Here is a 20104-nt window from a genome sequence, read left to right as displayed (position 1 = left end):
CAAAAAAAAAAAAAAAAAAAAAAAAAAAAAAATCAGTCTAAATTGCAGGGCCTGGCCACAAACTTGTAATCAATCCTCCTGACACCATGCCAGGCCCAGTTCCATTCTTAAGGAGGAGAAATAAGATGTCTAAAACCTGTATTTCCTTAATTTTTTAAAAATTAATTTAAAGCCGGGTGTGAGGGCACACATTTGTAATCCTAGCACTCTGGGAGGCTTAAGGTAGGAGGATTCCAAATTAAAGCCCAATCTGGGCAATGGAGCAATTTAAAGCCTTGTCGCGTGCTCACCCTCTCCACCCACCTCAACCCCTACAGACTCGAGATGTACCTCAGTTCTAAAGCCATGGGATTCAACCCTCAAGGGGGAAAAGTTGCTCACAGATCTTAGAGCAGGGTAGAGAAATATATACTAGTCAATGCCTTCGTTTTATACATTAGGAAGCAAGTAGTGAGTTAAATTCTCCTAGGCTTCACGTTATCTGGATTACCCCCCACGCCCTCACTGTCGCTCACAAATCATTTTCTCCATAAGGACTTTCCAGACTACTTTAAAATCTCAATCCCTCCCACCTTCGAAAACTTCCTAAGCACAGTAGCAAGAGTTTTCCAAGTAAAGAGCATTAAAGCAAAAAGTGATAGCCTAACGCCTTGAGACTTCAAGATTAATCCGCCCCATTCAGAAGACACTCACACGTTCCCATTTACACAATAAGGCGACAGCAAACTTCAAGCCTCAGGCCTATATTATAGAAATGGGGTAAGAGTTTAAACGCAAAGATCCTCTCTATTTACTACCAGCTCTTGGTTACCCACTTCCCAATCTCACCGGTGACGGACTTGATACTTGCCAGTAGCTTGCGGTCTCGCGGTAAACTGAGCTACAGGAAGAACCAGCGATTCTCAGAAAAGCACTTCCGGCAGGTCGAGTTTGCCCCCTACTTCCTGAGAAGCAAAAAACTGAGTCCGAGTGGGTGCTTGACTTGAGCTAAATGGTTCCTACGCTCGGCTTCCCGTCTCGGAGACAGTCTTTAAAATCTTTATTTTTGTTGAAGTCAGCTGTTGAGCAAGGTACTTGAATACTCTCTTTACCAAGGTTCCCATCCAGCCGAATCTGCCTGCAGAGTTCTGAAACAATCTCAGAGTGAAGGTGGTGAAGGAAGGGAGATTTGGAATCTAGGTCAAGTGTGACTTGGCCAAATTGCCATCTCCCTAAGTCCTTGGGTTTTTGTTTCGTTTTGTTTTTTAACCTTTCAAAACAGTCGGGGTTTGGATCGACGAGACGAGAGTTATTCCTCATTAAGGTCCTTTTCTACTACTGGGGCGGGGTGCTGTTTTTTTTATTTCCGTTCTTTTTTCTAGGGCCTTAGAAACTTCGTTAAGGAATAAAGAAGCAAGGGACAGGATTTTCACTTCTTTGAATGCTATGCTGTTAAGAACCGTGAGGGGAGGGTATCAAAAAAGACAGCATTCTTATCACCCTCGGCTGTTGTGACCTCTCCTTCTCTGAGACTCGGTATCAATCTACCATAAGAAACGACATCAGGCAATTTGAGCGTCCTTCCGTCTCGAAGATAAAGCTGAAGACAAACTGAAGAACTTATTTGTCTATAGGCCCTACCAGTTCCTCCACTCCTGGATTCTCCGTAGCCTAGCTTCCTGGTTGCCACCCCTCACATGGTTTAGCTTCCTGAGGATTGGGCCTCATCAAAATTTTAGGAGTGGTAACCGCTGGGTTCCCGCCTAGGCTTTCACTTTCATTTCCTTTTCCGGCCTGGCAGCACCGCCCCTTCCCATCGCGTGATACCCAATAAGACTTTGGGTAGGAAAAACGGCTTTTCTGCAGTAGTAAAAGCACAGATTCAGTCCGAAACCGGGTCTGTGCTTGAGCCGGGGAGGTGCGACGCTCTTGGTGCCCAGGAACTACCATTCCCGGCGGGTAGCGCGCCAGCTGCGGCCGCGCAGGCTTCTGGAGCAGGGCCCTGGGGCCCGCTGGGGGCTGGAGTCTCAGCAACGCGCACAAGCGAAGGAAGGAGCAGAAGGTGGGCAGGGCTCGGGAATCACACGCTCCTTCGAAACTGATTTGGTAGTACGGATAGAGGTAGTTTAGCGACGCGTTCTTGGCCAGAGGCTGGACGTGGGGGGTTGAATGAACGGTCTGCGAAGAACCGATACTTGCATACGTACCCTGCCACCCATTCACACGCGCCCAGGCCTGTGTATTCGGCGGGAGGAGAGAGACTAAGGGGAGAGTACTAAACACGGTTTGTTTCTGTCAGGCTGCGCGGGGAGAAGATAAGGACTTAATTGCACAGCGGGAGCGTGACCAGGCACACTGCGTCTAGGTGCGCTGGAGGGTTTGGGGGACGAGACGGAAAAACCGCCGTTTGCCAGCGAGAGCGTAGACAGTTTGAAGCCGGACGGTCCCCGGCAGGGTCACTGAAGCCAGCCTTCGGCGCATGCGCGTCCGCTCCGGCGGGTGGGCGTGTACTAGGCGGGATTGGGGACGGACTGGTTTTCGCTCCTCCTGCTCTGCCCCTTCTGGGCCTTGTGGGCCGGGCAGCCATTTTAGGAAGAGCTTTGTTATGGTTGTGAGGTAGTCACCTCTACCTGGCCGAGAAACTGGGAACGGGTCCCTAGACGCCACTTCTCATCCTTGATTGTAGCCCTGCCGCTGCCTGGTGAGTTACACCCTCGGACAACGGAGTAGCAGGGGACCTTGGAGTCGTCCGGCTCGGGACTCCACCCGTTGCCTAACCAACTATATTTTAAAACTAGTTGGAAGAACGTCTCTCACAGGTGGTCGGGTATCGGTAGTTCGCCCGGGGAGGAGCGAGCCGAGCCCACTTGGGACTCCCCCCCCCCATACACGCGCGTGGAGTTTCGCCTGTAAGCGTGGCCGCGGCTCCGCGAGAGCGCTCCGACTTCAACTTTGGTCTTCGGGTCGGAACCCTCACTTGCGGCTTTCTGGCTCCTCTCCAGGCGTTAGGGCTTGGTAGTGATTGAATTGCTTGGTTTACGAGTTTCCTTTTCTTGCTTTCAAATGAAAGCCAAAGGCTTTTGTTTGCCTATTGAGGAAAACCTAAGGAGGAAAAAGTCGTGTAAGTCAAATGTAGGGTATCTGAAGGGGAAAGAGGCTCAAGCTTTCATCCCCCGAAGTCCCAGTTCTCCGCTGTAGCAGTGTTTTCTTTTAGATTATCTGTCGAGTATTAAATACCCTCCCCCACAGAGAGGGTAGGAAACTGATTAATCTTGAAGTGTTTTCACCTGTTCTCCCCGGTTCTCCCCCATTTTTAACTCCCTCTCCCCCGTGACATTCAAAAGAAAGACTGAATCTAAAATGGCTGTAGCTTGGGGAAGTACCCTGCTCTCCGATAACTTAAATGTGTCGTAACATTTTAGTCGCTTTCCCGTACGAGACTTTAACTGGATCTTTAGATTTTGTTGTTGTTTTGCTATTGGTAGTTTATCTTGACGACTTACTGTAGGTGAAAACAAAGGTGGGGCTTACAAAGTTTGCTAACTTCAAAATTTTTACATAAGAATGGGTGCGGTTTTGTTGTTTTGTTTTTTGGTTGTTGCTTATAATACTGAAAAATTCTGCTGTGCTTTATGTGTCAGCTTTGCTCCGGGGTTGGCTTGTCATATTTATTAAAACATTTGCTTTTTATATATATTGCTTACCAGGAAAACACGGAGTTAGTGGTGGTTCATCTTTTAGTAACAAGTTACGTTCCTCTGTAAATCCAACCCAAAAAGTACAGTGACTGATACATTTCAATAGATTTAAATTTGTAATTTGAGGGCTGATCTGAAGTATTTTATATTGGTACTTGAAATCGAGTGCTGTTAAGTTTGGGAAATTTACCGTAACAATTCAGCAAGAGAAAACCTAGTTTAGGTGTGAAGTAAGAGTGTTGTGCCTTTTAAACAAAAGGATGTCTTTTCGGGGCTGGTGATTTAGCTCAGTGGTTCCACCGCCTTTCTCGAAAGTACCAGGACCCGAGTTCAATCCCTGGTACCAAAAAAAAAAAAAAATAAAAAAAAAAAAAAAAAAAAAAGTCTTTTTCTTTGCTTTAAAAAAAAATCCAGATGTTTAATTGAAGACAGAACGCACCGGCATGGCATATCGTAAATTGAAAACCCAAACCAGTAAATTTCAATGTTTGGAAAGGTGTTTGAGTTTCAGGTTATCTCTTTGAAAGCTAAAATAATAAAATATAGTAAAATGCTAATTAAGAGTGATAACTTTGAATTTAATAGTAAAACAAGCTTTCTTAGGGATCAATTTTAATAATTCCTTCAAACAAAAGTTCTCCTAGGATTTTTTTTCTTTATGTCTTCACAAGAAAATCATGTTAAGTTCTTTTAAAAAATTACAAGTTATAAGTTTTGTGTATTATACAAATTAATTGCTTATTATTTGGGGGCAAGACCTTATTTTTAATTCCTTATTATTTACTAGGGTACCCAAAACAGTTTTTACATGTTGTAGTAAACTCTTTCAATTGAATCTGGATAGTGTCCTTTCAGAGCTCTTGAAATTTTGGGCAAAGTAGGAAACTTTTTTTGGTACTGGGTATCTAACTGGGATCACACTTGCGAAGCAGGCGGCAGAACCACAGAGCTACATCCCCGGCCCAGAAGCTTTTATTTTGAATGATTTTTCTTTTTTTGTTTGTTTGTTTGTGTTTTTTGGTACCAGGGATGGAGGGACCTTGTGATTGTAAGGCAGGAGGCAAAATCATTGAGCTAAATCCCCAACCCTTTTTTTTAATGATTTTAACTTAACAGTTTTTTCATCCTTGGCTGTTAAAATTTTAGTAAGTTTGGAGTTGTAAGAAGTCTGGGAATACATTTCTGCATATATGTACATATACATGAAGTGTGATTAAAAATACACAGTTAATGTTTAAATTTTAAAAATTATTACAGTAAAAGACATATTGCCATTACTCCAAAAAACTCCTGTTTTCTTCCAGCACACTTATTCTATCATTTTAGTTACTTTCTAGGAGTCCTCTTTCTGGTCTTTAGGTGGTATGAGCAAAAATACAGTGAATGGTTCAGAATGTTATCCATTGAAAAGGCAGACTCATTACAGTGTTTCTTCATCTACTGTATCCACCTATTCACTCTGTGACTTCTGGCTCTTCCTCAAAGTCAAAATGACCACTAAGGTAAACATTTTTAATCAATTCAGGGAAGAGAGGCAGCCACAACACCAAGACTGTAGCCCAACTAAGATGCTCACAAAAGAGGACTTCTAGAATTGCTTCAGAAAGTGGTAAGAATGATGAGATGAGTGTGTTCAAAGCAAAGGGGGAGTATTTTGAGGAAGATTAATGGTAAAGTGTCTTTTAGTGTAATAGTGCAATGATTTTTTTAAAATTTAAACATTGTTACATTTTTCTGATCACACCCTGGATGTATATGGTTCAATAAGAGGAACTAAACTTATTTTGTCCATAGGAGGGATGTATTTAAGGGGGGCCCATTAGTTTTGCTTTACTAAGGCAAATAATTAGCCTTTTAGTTGATCTATTGGGCAAATTATTTTTTTACTTTTTAGTAAGATGGCTCAATCATTTTAAGAAGCATTAGAAACTACATAATGTGCCACTATTGCTGTAGTAGGACCTAGGAATATCTGGATGATCATAAAACATTCTCAAAGATTTTTCATTGTTTAAGAGAGTAAGCATATAAACACTGCAAGGATAATAATGCAGATTTCTTTTTTATTTTATTTGTGCATTTATTTTTTGGTACTGGAGATCAAACTCATGACCTTGTGCTTGCAAAGTAGGCATGACACCACTAAGCTAAGCCCTTTTTTTTTTTTTTTTTTTTTTTTAATATTTTTGGTACCAGGTAATCAAGTTCAGAGCCTCAGGCTTGCTAGGCAGGTGCTGCACCCCACATTCCTGGCCCTGTATCTTTCTTTTTTTAATTTGCAGTGGTGAGGCTCTAACTAAGCCTTGCACATTGCTAGGCACGACTCTACCACTGAACTGCATACACGGCCCAGCTATCATTCTTGAGTTGTTTTTAACAGTAATCATTAAGTTTACCCCCCATTTCTGTGGTAAAACTACTTGACCTTGTGTCACCCAGTCTTCAGTTTCGACCATTGGTGACAAATCTGTGGCACACTTGCTGCAGTGGGCTGTTAGTATCATTGACAGTTCTAAAAAGTTTGCCATCCTTGGTCTAGATAATCACCTGCATAAAGAAAGTTGAATAGTTGGTTCGAGTGGAATAATAATTGTTTTTTCTAGAAAACCTCATTGATTTAAGATTGAATATACTTTATTTGGAGGTTGTTTTGTTTTGTTTTGGTTTTTGGTTTTTTGAGACAGGGTCTCACTATTGTAGTTGAGACTGACCTGGAACTCACTATGTAGCCCAGGCTGGTCTGGAACTCATAGTGAGCCTCCTGCCTCAGCCTCCCAGTGCTGGGATTACAGGCGCGCGCCACCACACCCAGCTTGAATATACTTTAAATTGAGTTTCCAGACACTTGTTTGTGCTTATTATAAGTTTAAATTTCAGTATATAAAAAAACTGTCTTGCAAATAATTGCTGTCTTTGAAGTTAAGTATGCAGAAAATTTTGCTTAGAGGCTCTTTGGCTAGTTAATTAAAAGTTAGAGTTGGGATAGGGAGTGTCTCTCTGTGGTAGAGCTCTTGTCTAGTATGTGTGAGATCTTGGATTCAATTCCTTCTGCCCAAGAAAAAGTTAAGAGAGAGCTATTTCAGTTTCATGCTGTTTGTGAATTCCTCTACTTTTTAATTAACCTTTTAAAATTTTATTTATTTAATTTTTTTGGAGGGAGGGAGATGGTTTTGCTCTGTAGTTCATCCTGGCCTTGAGCTCACTCTATCCCAGCCTGGCCTTTATGGTAATCCCCCTGCCTCAGCCTCCCAAGTGCTGGGATAATAACAGGCATGTACCACCATGCCCAACTTATCATTTTATTCTTAACATTTGTTTCTGTATTCAAATTAGGCCACACACTTCTTTTTGTCTTTTTTGAGGGGGAGAATCCTACAGGCATTTTTACAAGTAATTTTTTTAAGAGTAGGAAAAATTTATTGGAAGGTAGCTTCTGCCTAAAAGAGACGAAGGGACTAGAAAGTGGGTTGCCTCAGGCATTTTCTTCCCTTCCTTCCCTCCCTCCCTCCCTTCTCTCTGTATCAGGGATTAAACTCAGGACCTTGGGCTTTTGAGGCAGATGAGGACACCACTGAGCCAAGTCTCTGGCCCCCCAGGCATTATTTTCAACATCACCTATTTTCTCTGATTTAGTCCACAACAACTATCCAACGTTCTCCAAATTACATATAGGTATTTGACACAAAAAGAGATGGAAAAAGCCTGGCCTGTGTGGTGGTGCATGCCTGTAATCCTAGCACTTGGGAGGCTGAGGCAGGAGGAGGATTGCCATAAGTTTGAGCCTGAGCTGGGCTAGAGTGAGCTCAAGGCCAGCCTGAAATATAAAGCCTACCCAAAAATGTATGTATACTTCAGAAAAAGAAAAACTTGTATAAATATTTTAATACTAAATTTATTGAGATATCATAAGATTAATACAAGTTACGTTTGGCTCTACAATTACAAAAGGTGCTCAAGTAATGACCATTAGCTTCCAGACATTTGTTAGTACAATTGACTGCTGCTTAGGTAACCTTGTTCATTGAGATTGCTGCTCATGAATTTTCAATTTCTTCTCTAAGGATCAGCAGTGTAATGGGATTTCTGCAATATTTGACATCCTCTGGGGTCCCCCATACAAGGGTAACACCATTTGTTGAAAAAACATACTACTTTTCTTTTCCTAAAGTGTGTGTACAATTTTTTTTCAGGTGTGTGTGGGGGGGGCAAAGACCCTATTTGAACGAAGAGATGAAATGACTTGCCCATGGTTGCCCAACTCCAGTATATGGCAAAATCAACTACATCTGGAGTCTTCTAACTTAAAAGTAATATTGCAACTAGAAATAGAGGTTATTCTAAAATTTTGAGAAACACTTTAATTCATTCATTTTTTTCATTTATGGAGGTTCGTTAGGACAGGGTCTCATTGTGGAAGCCTAGGCTGACCTCAAACTCAGAGTGATCATCCTCTCAGCCTCCCAAGTGCTGGGATTACAGGCATGAGCCACCAAGCCTGGTTTAGAAACTTTTTTTTTTTTTGAGGCACAAGGTCTTGCTCTAGTTCAGGCTGGCCTTAAACTCTGTGTAGCCCAGGCTGGCCTTGAACTGCTATCCTCCTGCCTTAGCCTCCCAAGTGTGGAAACACTTTTAAACAGAATGAATTTGAAGTTTTTTTTTAAAAAAATGCATGTTTGTGATAATAGTAGTCATTACTACTAAATCTCTCAATTGTGAAAACTATATATTTTAACTCACAGATAGCCTAGTCTTATTTATATGAAACTATACCATTTCAGTGCAGTTGAAATTACTTGTTAAAAACCTTTACTGAATGGCTTGTTCATAGTATGTTCGGTGTAGTGAATTAGAGCAAATGCCATAAAAGCCTTATGGTTTCTGAATCTTGTATAAATATAATCCATCAGTTATCTGAATCTTATGGACAGAATTTGATGTGTTCATGTAACAAGTATCCTTCTGTTTCTTGTTCAGCAGGCTGGACTCTGGTAGAATTAACCTTATCTTGGCCTTTCTATAGCATGCGATTCTTACTTGGAACTGTTTTATGACTTCAGTAAATTCAGTTTTTACTAGCTGTAGTGTAGTAAGTGTTTGGGTTTGGATGCCAGCAGGTGCTTGTGGCCTTTGTTTTTTGTTTTGGTTTGGTTTGGTTTTTTGGTACCAGGGATCGAACTCTAATCCTTGCGCCTGTGATGCATGTGCCAGAACCACTGAGCTAAATCCACGGCCTCATGTGACTTTTGAATACCACAATATTAGACGATTATAGCCTATATCCTGGACTTTGGTAAAATTAATTTTATCTTGGTTTTACTGTAGCATACAGTTCTTATTTGGAACTGTTATGTTTTAAGTAAATTCAGTTTTGTGGGATAGTTAGTGTTTAGGTTTGGATGTCAGCAAGTGCTTGTTACCTTTGAGTACCATGATATTGGAAAGAAGATTAACTACTTGAAAAAGGTTATAAATGTTATTGTTTAGTACCTTCTGAAATTACTTTTCAGGAAATATTTCTTGGAACAGTTAAAGCAGAAGGCACAATTTAAAGTTTATTACTAATAGCAAGACATTGGACATTCTGCTAATCAGGCTTTAATATGATCTTTTTTTGTTTCTTTTGGCTGTGCCTTTTTAGCACCCATTATTCCTTCTTTGTAAACCTTAGTAGAAAAGGTTGTTGAAAAGGCTGTATGCATATATAACATATAGATAGACTTTCTGTTCTCTGGACCCTTAGAAGCTAGAGCTTGGGTGTGACATCCAAATTGTGCCAGTCAGGTGCTCTTGACTGGAGACTTGATCAGGAGTGAGATGGAAAGAAATGAAGACAATTTGGGATTCTTCCCATTGGTTATTATTGTTGGTAACTGTGATAACTCAGTTTCCTGAGCAAGCTCTTCCTGTGGTGTAACCTTGGCGCAGTAGTTTTGACTATTTAGTTTCTCTTGGTTTTTTGTTTTGTTTTGTTTGTTTGTTTTGTTGTTTTTGGATATTTGCCAATTCAAGGACCCTCTCATTAATTCTCTGAACTCCCAGTGGTGATCTGATAAATTACTTTTCTGCTTAGGCTACCTAAAATAGGGCTTCTGTTTTTCAAAACAAGGATTGATTTGTACAATCTGTTTTTCCTAGAAAGTTTTGTTAGTACTTAAAGTATTCTATTTAAAGTATTCTTCTAACTCATGAAGTGGAAAATGTCTAAGAATGTTATTTTAACAGAAAATTTAGCAACTTTTCTCTTTACCCCCCAATGCTTTTGGTTTTTTGAGACAGTCTCACTTTGTAGTACAGGCTGGCCTTGAATTTAGAGCAATTCTCCTGCTTCAGCCTCCTGAGTGCTGGGATTACAGGCGTGTGCCACCATGTCTGGCCTCCATCCTCAATTCTTTTTTTTTTTTTTTTTTTTTTTGACAGGGTCTCACTATGTAGTTGAGAGTGACCTGGAATTCACTGTGTGGCCCAGGCTGGTCTCGAATTTACAGCGATCCTCCTGCCTCAGCCTCCCAAGTGCTGGGATTACAGGCGTGCGCCACCACGCCTGGCTCCTCATCCTCAATTCTTAAAAGCAATCCTGAACCTTTTAGTTTTGTTTGGGTTTGTTTCTGGTTTTTGTTTTATGAGACAGGGTCTCACTGTGTAGTTATGACTGGCCTTGAACTACTCTATAACCCAAGCTGGCTTTGAACTCTGAGCCTCAGCCTCCCAAGGGCAGGGATTACAAGCATGTGTCACCACACCTGCTTTAACTTTTTGAAATTTTAACTGGAGAAAGACTAGTCATTGATCATTTACTAAAGCTCCCACATGGTTATTTCCGTTAATTTTTTATTGCCTTTTGTTAACTTTAATATTCCTCAATTTACAAACTATTAACTCTCCCAATGTTTTTTTTTTTGGTGGGGGGGGCGTTCAGTACCAGGGATCAAACTCAGGTCCTTGTGCTTGCCAGGAAGGCAGCAGAACCACTGAGCTAAATCCCCGGCTCCTTTAATAATTTTTTCAGTACTGGGGATTGAACTCAGAACCTTGTGCTTACAAGGCAGGCATGGTGCCACTGAGCTAAATTCCCAGCCCCCTTTAATAATTTTTTTATTTTTGGTACCAGGGATCGAACTCAGGCCCTTGCACTTTTGAGGCAGGCAGCAGAACCACTGAGCTAAACCTCCGGCCTAATAATTTTTTTATTATAAAAGAAGTGTATGTGAAGTGTGGAATATTAGAATATATAAATATTCCAGCATAAACACTTGACATTCTCATCACCCAGAAATTGCTACTGTTTACAATTGCATTTTTTCCAAATTATTATCTAACCAAATATGTAGCTATTTTGTTTTATTAAAATAAGATCAGTTTAGGAGGCCAGGGATTTAGCTCAGTGGTTCTTCCACCTGCCTTGCAAGTGCAAGGACCTGAGTTTGATACCTGGTACCAAAAAAAAAAAAAAAAAAAAAAAAATAAGATCAGTTTGTTGTTTCAGTCACCAATGCCACTTCCCATGTGAGTAATTGTTGATTTTTCTCAAATTTCTAGATACTAATTCGGTGTTCCTAGGTGATTCCATGGAGCTAAATCCCCAGCCCCAAAATTCATTATTGTAGCAAGTTTTCATAAAAAATTTTTTTTCAGTACTGGGGATTGATCTCAGGACCTTGCGCTTAGCAGGCAGGCACAGTGCCACTGACCTATATCCCTGGCCTGAAATACACACTTGGAGGACAGAATCATTTCTTTTATTTTCTTTGTTTCTTTCTTTTTCCAGAGATTGAACTCAGGACTTTGCACTTATCAGGCAGGTGCAGCGTTATATTGCTTATTAATCTAGTGTAATCCTTATTTTCAGTGACACTGACTTCCATTTTTTTCAATTTTTATTTTTTATTAGTGAATATTTATAGTACATAATGTTCACATTCCTCATAGGGAGTTGGTACATGTGCATAAAACCTTAATTCTTTTTTATTCCCTTCCCTTCATCCGTCCTTTTTCTATCTCTTTTTACCCTTCCCATTTGCAAAAGATCTGTCTCCCCGTTTCCTTCCTTCCTTCCTTCCTTCCTTCTTCCTTTCAAACTGGGGATCGAACTTGAGACCTTGCAAGGCAGGCACAGTGCCACTGAGCTAAATCCCCAACCGTCCTATTTATTATCTTGTATTTTGCTCTTTGTTCATATTTTGAATTTCCCATAAGAGAAACCTTGTGATATTTAAGGTAGTGTGTCTGACTTATTTCACTTAACATTATGGTCTCATGGTATATCCATTGTCCTATGTATGACTCAAGGTTTTTTTGTTGTTTTGGTTTTGTTTTTTGTGGTACTGGGGATTGAACTCAGGACCTTGCTCTTGCCAGGCAGGCACAGTGCCACTGAGCTATAGCCCCAGCCTCATATGACTCAAGTTTATGGCAGAGTAGTGCCTCCTTATGTATAAATGCTACATTTTCTTTATTCATTCATCTGTTGATAGACATATAGACTGCTTCCAAGATTATGTGTTAATATAAACATGGGTATGCATGTATCACTGTATTTTGATCACTTAACTCTTTTGGGAATATACCTAAAAGGAGAATAGCTGGGTTAAATGAAGTTTCTAGTTTGTTTGTTTTTTTTATCTCCATACTGATTTACACAATGGTTGTACTAATTTACATTCCCACTAACAATATATAAGAGTTGCTTTTTCTTTTTCTAAGTATGTGTTTACAGTACGTTACAGTCATCTTGGGGAATGTGCATATTACAGCTTGTTTTGTTTTGTTTTAATCCTCTTCTCTTCCTCCCTCGTCTAATTCCCCTATCCTGATTGTTATTTTTGTTGGTATCTTTAATCTTTTTATCATATTGTGGCATATAATTTTTATGGCATATAATGTTTACATTCGTTGAGATTATTAGTTTCCTGTACATGTCATATCTCTATTCTACTATTTCCTCCTACCCCTTACCCTTGTTCCATTGGACCACTTCTCTCTTTCCCCTTGCTCTCTCCCCATCCATATTGGGAATTGAACTCAGGACCTTGTACTTGCCAGGCAGGCACAGCACCACTGAGCCACACACCCCCTCTTGTTCCCTTCTGTCCATCTTTATTATTCTGTTGGTACTTTGCCTCACTCAAATGAGAGATAACCATACAGTATTTAAGCTTATGTGTCTACTTTATTTCACTCAATATTGTATTTTCCAAGTGCGTCTATTTTCCTACACTGTCTCAAATCTGTCATTCTTTATAGCTGATAAGTATTCCATTATATATAGATACCACATTGTCTTTGTCCAGCTATTTGTTGATGGATATACAGGCTTCTTTCAGGATTTAGCTATTATGATTTGTGCTGCCATAAACATTGAATATGCATATATTGCTGTAGCATGATGCCTTAAGCTCTTTGGGGAAGATACCTAGATGGATAGCTGGGTCATGTGGAATTTCTAATTTCATGAGATATTTCAATTGAAAAATCTCCATACTGATTTCCATAATGATTGTACTTCTTTAAATTCCCACCAATAATGGAGAATTCCTCCCTCCCACACTCATCAGCATTTATTATTCTGTGCTTTCTTGGTAATAGCCACTATTTAAGTAAAATGGAATCTGTTGTTTTAATTTGCATTTCTCTACTAGCCAAGGTTGTTGAACATTTTTTAATGTATTTATTGACCATTTGTATTTCTTCATTGGAGAAATGTCTATTCATTTCAATTACCCATTTATATTTATTTATTTATTTTTATTTTTCTGGGTATCAGGTATTTAACTTGGGGCCTTACGCTTGTGAGGCAGATGGCGGCACCACTGAGCTAAGTCCCCAGCCCCAGTTGTCCATTTTTAATTGGGTCTCTTACTTGGGGAGTATCTAATTTTTTTAGTCCTTTGTGTATGCTAGGTATTAGTCCTCTGTCTGAGGAATAGCTGGCAAAATTTTTTCCCCATTATGTAGGTTTCTCTTTATTGTTTCCTTTGTTATGCAGAGGATTTTTAATGGGATATGACTCCATTTTTTAATTCTTGTTATTATTTCTTGTGCAGCTGGAATACTATTTAGAAAGTCTTTGCCTGTGCCTATGTGTTTGAGTTTTACCTATTTTATCTTCCAGCAGATTGTTTCTGTTTTCACATTTATTTTAGTTTATTACTTGGTGATAGATATGGGTCTAGATTCAAACTTATTCATGTGGATAACCAACAATACCATTTGTTTAAAAGGTTATTTTTCCTCCAGCATGTGTTCTTGGCCCCTTTGTCTCTGAGTGTTCCTGGAATTGTTCCTGTATCTTCTGTTCCATTGATCCAGTCCCCTGCAAACCCCACCCAAGGTGCTGGAAATTGAACTCAGGACCTTATGCACTTGCCAGGCAGGCACCTCGCCCCTGAGCTACATCCCTGGCCCTGGCCCTTCCTTTTTTTTTTTTGCCAGTACATTACCATATTGTTTTTATTACTGTAGCTTTCTCTGGAATTATAATGCTTCCTGCTTTGCTCTTGTTCCTAGGATTGCTTTTGCTATCTAGATTTCTTCTGGTTCCATACGAAATTTAGGGTTGTTTTCTCTGTGAGGAATGCTGTTGGTATTTTGATTGAAATTGCATTAAATCCGTCTATCAGTTTTGGGTGTATGATCATTGTTTGTTTTGGTACCAGAGATCGAACTCGGGTCCTTGTGCTTGCGAGGCAGGCAGCAGAACCACTGAGCTAAATCCCCAGCCCTGGAGTATGATCATTTTGACACTAGTATTGGTTCTGTCTGTCCAGAAACAGGGTGTGTTTTCTATCTTTTTCCTGTGTCAGAGTACTATAGTTTTTTTGTAGAGGTCTTTCACTTGCTTAATGCTCAAGTATTTTTCTTGATGTTATTGTGACTGGTTGATTTCCTAATTTCTTTCTTGATGAGTTTAGTATTGGTGTATGGGAAAGGTGCTAATTTTGTGCATTGATGTTGTATCCTGTACTACTGAATTTGGTTATTTACTCTGAGAGTCTTGGTGGAGTATTTTGGGTCTTCTATGTAGAGGATCATGTCATCTGCAAATAATGATAATTCAATTTCTTTGTGGGGGGGCACCACGAATCAAACCCAGGGCCTCGCATTTGCCAGTCAGGTGCTGCACCACTGAGTTATATTATATCCCTGGCCCTTTTGCGCTTTTTTTTTTTTTTTTTTTTTTTTTTTTTTTGCATTATCTCTTTTATTTCTTTCTCTTGCCTGATTGCTCTGGCTAATGTTTTAAGGACTATATTGAACAAGACAGATAATAGTGGACATTCTAGGGCTGGGGATTTAGCTCAGTAGTTAGGTGGCCTGCCTTGCAAGCACAAGGACCTGATTTCAATCCCCGGTGCCAAAAAAAAAAAAAGAAAGAAAAAATAGTGGATATTCTTGTTCCTGATTTTAGAAGGAAAGCTTTCAACTCTTTCCATTTGATATGATTTTGGCCATTGGTTTGTCATAAATGGCTCTTATTAAATTGTCGTAAGGACCTTCTATGCCTATTTTCTTCAGTGTTTTTATCATGAATGGATGTTGGATTTTGTGAAAGGCTTTTTCTGCATCTATTGAGATAATTGTGTGATTTGTATACTTTTTCTATTTATATAGTGGTGTGATTTATTAATTTATGTGTGTTGAACCATCCTTGCATCCCTGGGATGAATTTTGTTTGGTCACTATGTATGATCTTTTTGGTGATTTGTTGCATTCTGTTTCCAATATCTTGTTAAAAAGATTGGCCTGTAGTTCTCTTGGTTGAGTTCTTTTCAGTTTTGAAATCCAGGTAATGCTAGCCTCCAGGAATGATTTTGGGAGTAACCTTTCCCTTTCAATTTCATAGAAGAGTTTGAGGAGCTATTAGAGTTATATCTTCTCTAAAGTTCTTTTAGAATTTAGGGGTTAACCCATCAAGACTAGGGCTTTTCTTAGTTTTAGTTTTTTTAAATCCATTTGTCAATTTCATTGCCTCTTACTGGATTGTTCATGCTTTTTATATCTTTTTGGTTCAGTTTCGATAATTCATATGTACTATTTAGGAATCTCTCCATTTCTTAATTCTCCAATTTATTAGAGTACAGGTTCCTAAAGTAGTTACTAATAATCTGGGGTTTTGGCAGTGTCCATTGTGATTTCACCTTCATTTTTGGGTTTTTGTTGTTGTTTATTTGTTTATTTGTATGTTTTTTAAGACAGGGTCTCACTATGTAGTTGAGACTGACCTGGAACTCACTCTGTAGCCCAGGATGGTCTGGAACTCACAATGATCCTCCTACCTACCTCAGCCTCCCAAGTGCTGGGATTACAGGTGTGCTCCACCACGCCCAGTGAATAGGTTCTATTGTTAAAAAACAGAGAAAGCCAGGCATGGTGGTACACACCTGTAATCCCAGTACTTGAGAGGCTAAGACATGAGGTTTGCAAATTCTACAATAGCCTGGGCTATATAGCGAGTCCCTGTCTGTAAAACAAACAAAAAAGCTACCATTTTGTGTACTCAACCAGCAAAGTAGAGAATAACCTCTGGTCTGGCACTCTGTATTTTGGTAAGAGTATGGGGCAAACAAAACTCTCCAAATATTGCTGTTGATAGTATAAGCTGTTAACACCTGGTTAGAAAGCATAATATTATTTTGTGACGTTGAAGATGTACTATTAGCAGTCCCTTTATTTATGCATTCATCCAATACTTTTTGAATATCTACTGTGAGCCAGATAATGTTCTTTGTGCTTAGGATAAGTGGGAGGCAGCTGTTATTATATATGGTATATGATCAGTTCTCTAGGAAAATGTTATATTAGAACAAAAAGTTCAGTATTGGGCCAACTTCATGTATTTCACTTTATATATATGAGTTGTAAGATTATACAGTATGCCGTTATATCAGCTATACAATTCTTTGAATACTTTCACTTACCAAAAATTCCTCACAGTGCATTGTCAAAATTCTTTATAATAATTTTTTTTTTTTTTGGTACTGGGACTGAACTCGGAACTGAACTTAGGACCTTGCACTTACAAGGCAGGTAGCAGAACCACTGAGCTACATCCCCAACCCTATAATACTTTCTTAACTGAAAATTAGATTATAGGGCTGGGGATGTAGCTCAGTGGTTCTGCTGCCTGCCTCGCAAGCACAAGGACCTGAGTTTGATCCCTAGTACCAAAAAAGAAAATTAGATTATATCCTGGTTCATTATAGAAGATAATTATTATAAACTGACGTATGAAATGATTTGTTACCAGGTCAGGCACTTTTCTCAGTTTCTAGAAGGCATACCCAAAAGCCTTTACCAAAGATGTCTTATCAAATTGCTAAATTGTACCAGTTACTCTTGTACTTGAAAACTCTTTGTTTATAGAGCCGAAATTAAGCAAGACTAGTAAGTCAGACACTGCATATTTTGTGATTTTCCCACAGGCTATTAAAAGAAAGATCTCTACATCAGCTAGAGTTTGGTAGCATTACAGGAAGGCAGTGTTTCTAAATTATTTTATATAGTATGCAGAAGTATCATTTATGGTTGAAGATGTGTTTAATTAAAATTATGCTTTTGTTAGAATTAACATGTCAGCATCAGAGGGAGAATTAAATGAAGGGTTTTTTGTTTTGTTTTGTTTTTTTGTCCCAAGTTTAGGGCATACATTCTAGATTGCATTTCAGGAACATTTGTCATACATAAGAAGTGATTTAGGTATTTTTTAAAAGCTCGTTTTTACTTTCCTAGGGACTTTTAAAAAACAATTCATAAGTATTCCCATAGCTTTTCCCCCCATAATATTTTGAATAGTATTAAATCTATATTCATTGTTTGCTTCAGTGAAATTCATCAGTCTCTATAAATTTACTCATTCCTATTATAAATTTAACAAACTGATTTAATAGGGGTATTTCAAAATTAAGTAGGTGTCATTGTTCAGTAGAGTTTCAGGGAAAAGTTTTCTCTGGTTAGAAATAAATGGGAGAATGAGTAGACTTTATAGAATTTTTAAGATTGGAAAGAAAAATAGAAATACCTAGAGGGAAATTCAAGCTCTAGGAAGGGGTTTTATTTCATTTTGGGAAAGAAATGAGTTGTCTGCCTGTTGGTCTTTATTAGATAGATGAAGCCATTGTGCATACAGGTAAAGCAGTAATTGGTGATGCTACTGGGACTCTGGAGAAAATGACAGAGGTTAAGATCAGGAGCACAGATAATTAAAGAAGGTCTGAAAGTCAGGCATGGTGGCACATATCTGTAATCCCAGCACTCCAGAGGCTAAAGCAAGAGAATTGCTGTGAGTTCGATTCTAACCTGAACTGCATAGCAAGACCCTGACTTGAAGAAAACAAAAACAAGGTCTAAGGCCAAGTGTGGTGGCACACGCCTGCAGTGCAATCCCAGCACTCAAGAGGCTGAGGCAGGAGAATCACCACAAGGTTTTTTGTTGTTGCTTTTTTTTTTTTTGTACCAGGGATTAAACTTTTGTCCTTGTGCTTGCTAGGCAGGCAGCAGAACCACTGGGCTAAATCCCTGGCCCCTGATCACCACAAGTTTGAGGCCAGCCTGAACTGTGTAGCAAGATCCTGTCTCAACGAAAGAAAAAAAAGGCCTGAGATAGAAGTGATAGGCCCTTGACAGAGACCTACACTTCTAGCAGTATATGCTTAATTTTAAGGTATAGAGTTAGATAGTGTTATGCTGAGGATTTTAAATCCTTTTCTGTGGTTGGTGGAGAACCAGCCATTTCTGGGCAAGGCAGTGGTATAATATGATGAAAGACAGTAGTAATATCTACGGCACTTTTTTTTTTTTTTTTTTTTTTTATTGTAAGTGGTTGAAAGTAGGAGAGTAGGGCCAGGGATTTAGCTCAGTGGTTCCACTGCCTGCCTCACAAGCCCAAGGACCCAAGTTCAATCCCTGGTACCAAAAAAGAAAGAAAGAAACATAGCCAGCCTTTACTTTTCTACATCAGTGCAATAATTACCTGCCTAATTTGAACAAGCTAGAAATTCGGTCCTGTATTTCTTTATCCCCTATGTTCCATCATTTATCACATCCTGCGAGTTTTAATTCTTCCTAAATATTTTGTGGATTGGCTTCTATTATGTTTATATTAAAATCTTATTTTCCCCCCGGGGTCTGTCTTATAATCAATCAATGCTGATGAAAATGTGTAGACTGGCTATATGCATTGACACATGCCTGTAATTCCTGCTACTTGGGAGGCCAAGGCAGCATAGTATTTGATAGTAAAAGTCCACCCCACCCTCTGGTACCAGCGATTGAACTCAAGACCTTGCACTTACCAGGCAGGCGTGATGCCACTGAGCTACATTCTTGGCCCAAGCATTATAAATTTGAGACTAACCTAGGCAATTTAGCAGGACTCTGTATGAAATTTTATAAAGGGTTAGGATGTAGCTCAGTAATCTCTCTTGACTCAGTTCCATTAAGGGGGGAAAATCTGTATGTACACTGAACCAGAGAACCATTAGCAAATAATTATTCCTATACTAGCTGTTCTTTTTTTTTTTTTAATTGAGTTTACTGGTACAATCTAGGTATACAATACAGTTTCATTCATCCTTGGGATTCTGTACCTTTACATAATAGGTCTTGATTCTCATTTTTTCCCTTTGTCCCTGCCCTCCCTTCACCCCCTCCTCCCCTCCCCATTTACAAACACTTTGTTTCCATTTTTTCAGTTTCTCATATTTTTTCCTCTCCTTTATTACTTTTCCCCACCCTTCCCACTTGCCCTACACCTTTAGCCCTTTACTTCCTATTTCACGTTATTAATTATCTCATTAGGATCCTGCGTACTATTATAGTTTTTCATAACAAAGAAACTATTCGATATTTCAGTTAAAGAAATTTCTGTATGAACATTAAAAATAGGGAACCCTAAAATAAAACTAAAAAGGAAAGTAAAAGAGAAAAGGCAATGATGTAACATTAAAATAATCTTTAATTCTGGAGATGAAAATGGTCCCTGAACATATTTAAATTGCTTCTTGCTCTTATAGTCTTATCTTATTCTTTTTTTCATTATTTAGAGAATACTTTATTAGTTTCTGTAATCAAACCCATGTAGATATGACCTTACATGTTTAGTACGATGTGTTACCCCTGTACACCTGGAAAAAAAATAAAAATAAATTAACATTTCTAGACCAATATGGCTGTCCATTTCTGTACAATGCCAAGTCAACACAGTAAATTGGGATGACTTTTTCCAAAGTTGGCAGCACCGTTAAAGTTTCCCAAAATTCAATTTATATATATATGTGTGTATATATATTTATATTTATATAAAAAGACTAATAATAGTAAGTTATACATCGATAGCAGCAACAGCTTTTCCAGGTTCTGCAGTCATCTGAACAAAATTATAGACATTCAGCACATTCCATTAAAAACAAAACAAAACAACAAAAAAAAAAAAA

At 38.9% G+C, this 20104-nt stretch overlaps 2 protein-coding genes across 3 annotated transcripts in view; one reads left to right on the top strand and one right to left on the bottom strand.

Moving 5' to 3' along the window:
* Positions 1 to 1733, bottom strand: part of Tmem69 (transmembrane protein 69) — a 5442-nt gene extending 3709 nt beyond the window's left edge. The window contains exon 1 of the mRNA XM_010610187.3: positions 829 to 1733. The gene's annotated coding sequence lies outside the window, so the exon portion shown is untranslated. The remainder of the gene's footprint in view (positions 1 to 828) is intronic.
* Positions 1734 to 1792: 59 nt separating this feature from the next.
* Positions 1793 to 20104, top strand: part of Gpbp1l1 (GC-rich promoter binding protein 1 like 1) — a 51465-nt gene continuing 33153 nt past the window's right edge. Inside the window, exon 1 of one of the 2 annotated variants that reach the window (XM_010610184.2) lies at positions 1793 to 2041. The gene's annotated coding sequence lies outside the window, so the exon portion shown is untranslated. Of the gene's footprint in view, positions 2042 to 2527; positions 2681 to 20104 lie in introns of those variants that run through there. The other variant, XM_010610185.3, reaches the window with a different exon arrangement.

Source organism: Fukomys damarensis, unplaced genomic scaffold (genome assembly GCF_012274545.1).
Source record: "Fukomys damarensis isolate Sample0158 unplaced genomic scaffold, DMR_v1.0_HiC HiC_scaffold_23, whole genome shotgun sequence".
Lineage (NCBI taxonomy): Eukaryota > Metazoa > Chordata > Mammalia > Rodentia > Bathyergidae > Fukomys > Fukomys damarensis.
The sequence above is the reverse complement of the archived record's forward strand: the minus strand, read 5'-3'. Positions and strand labels throughout refer to the sequence as shown.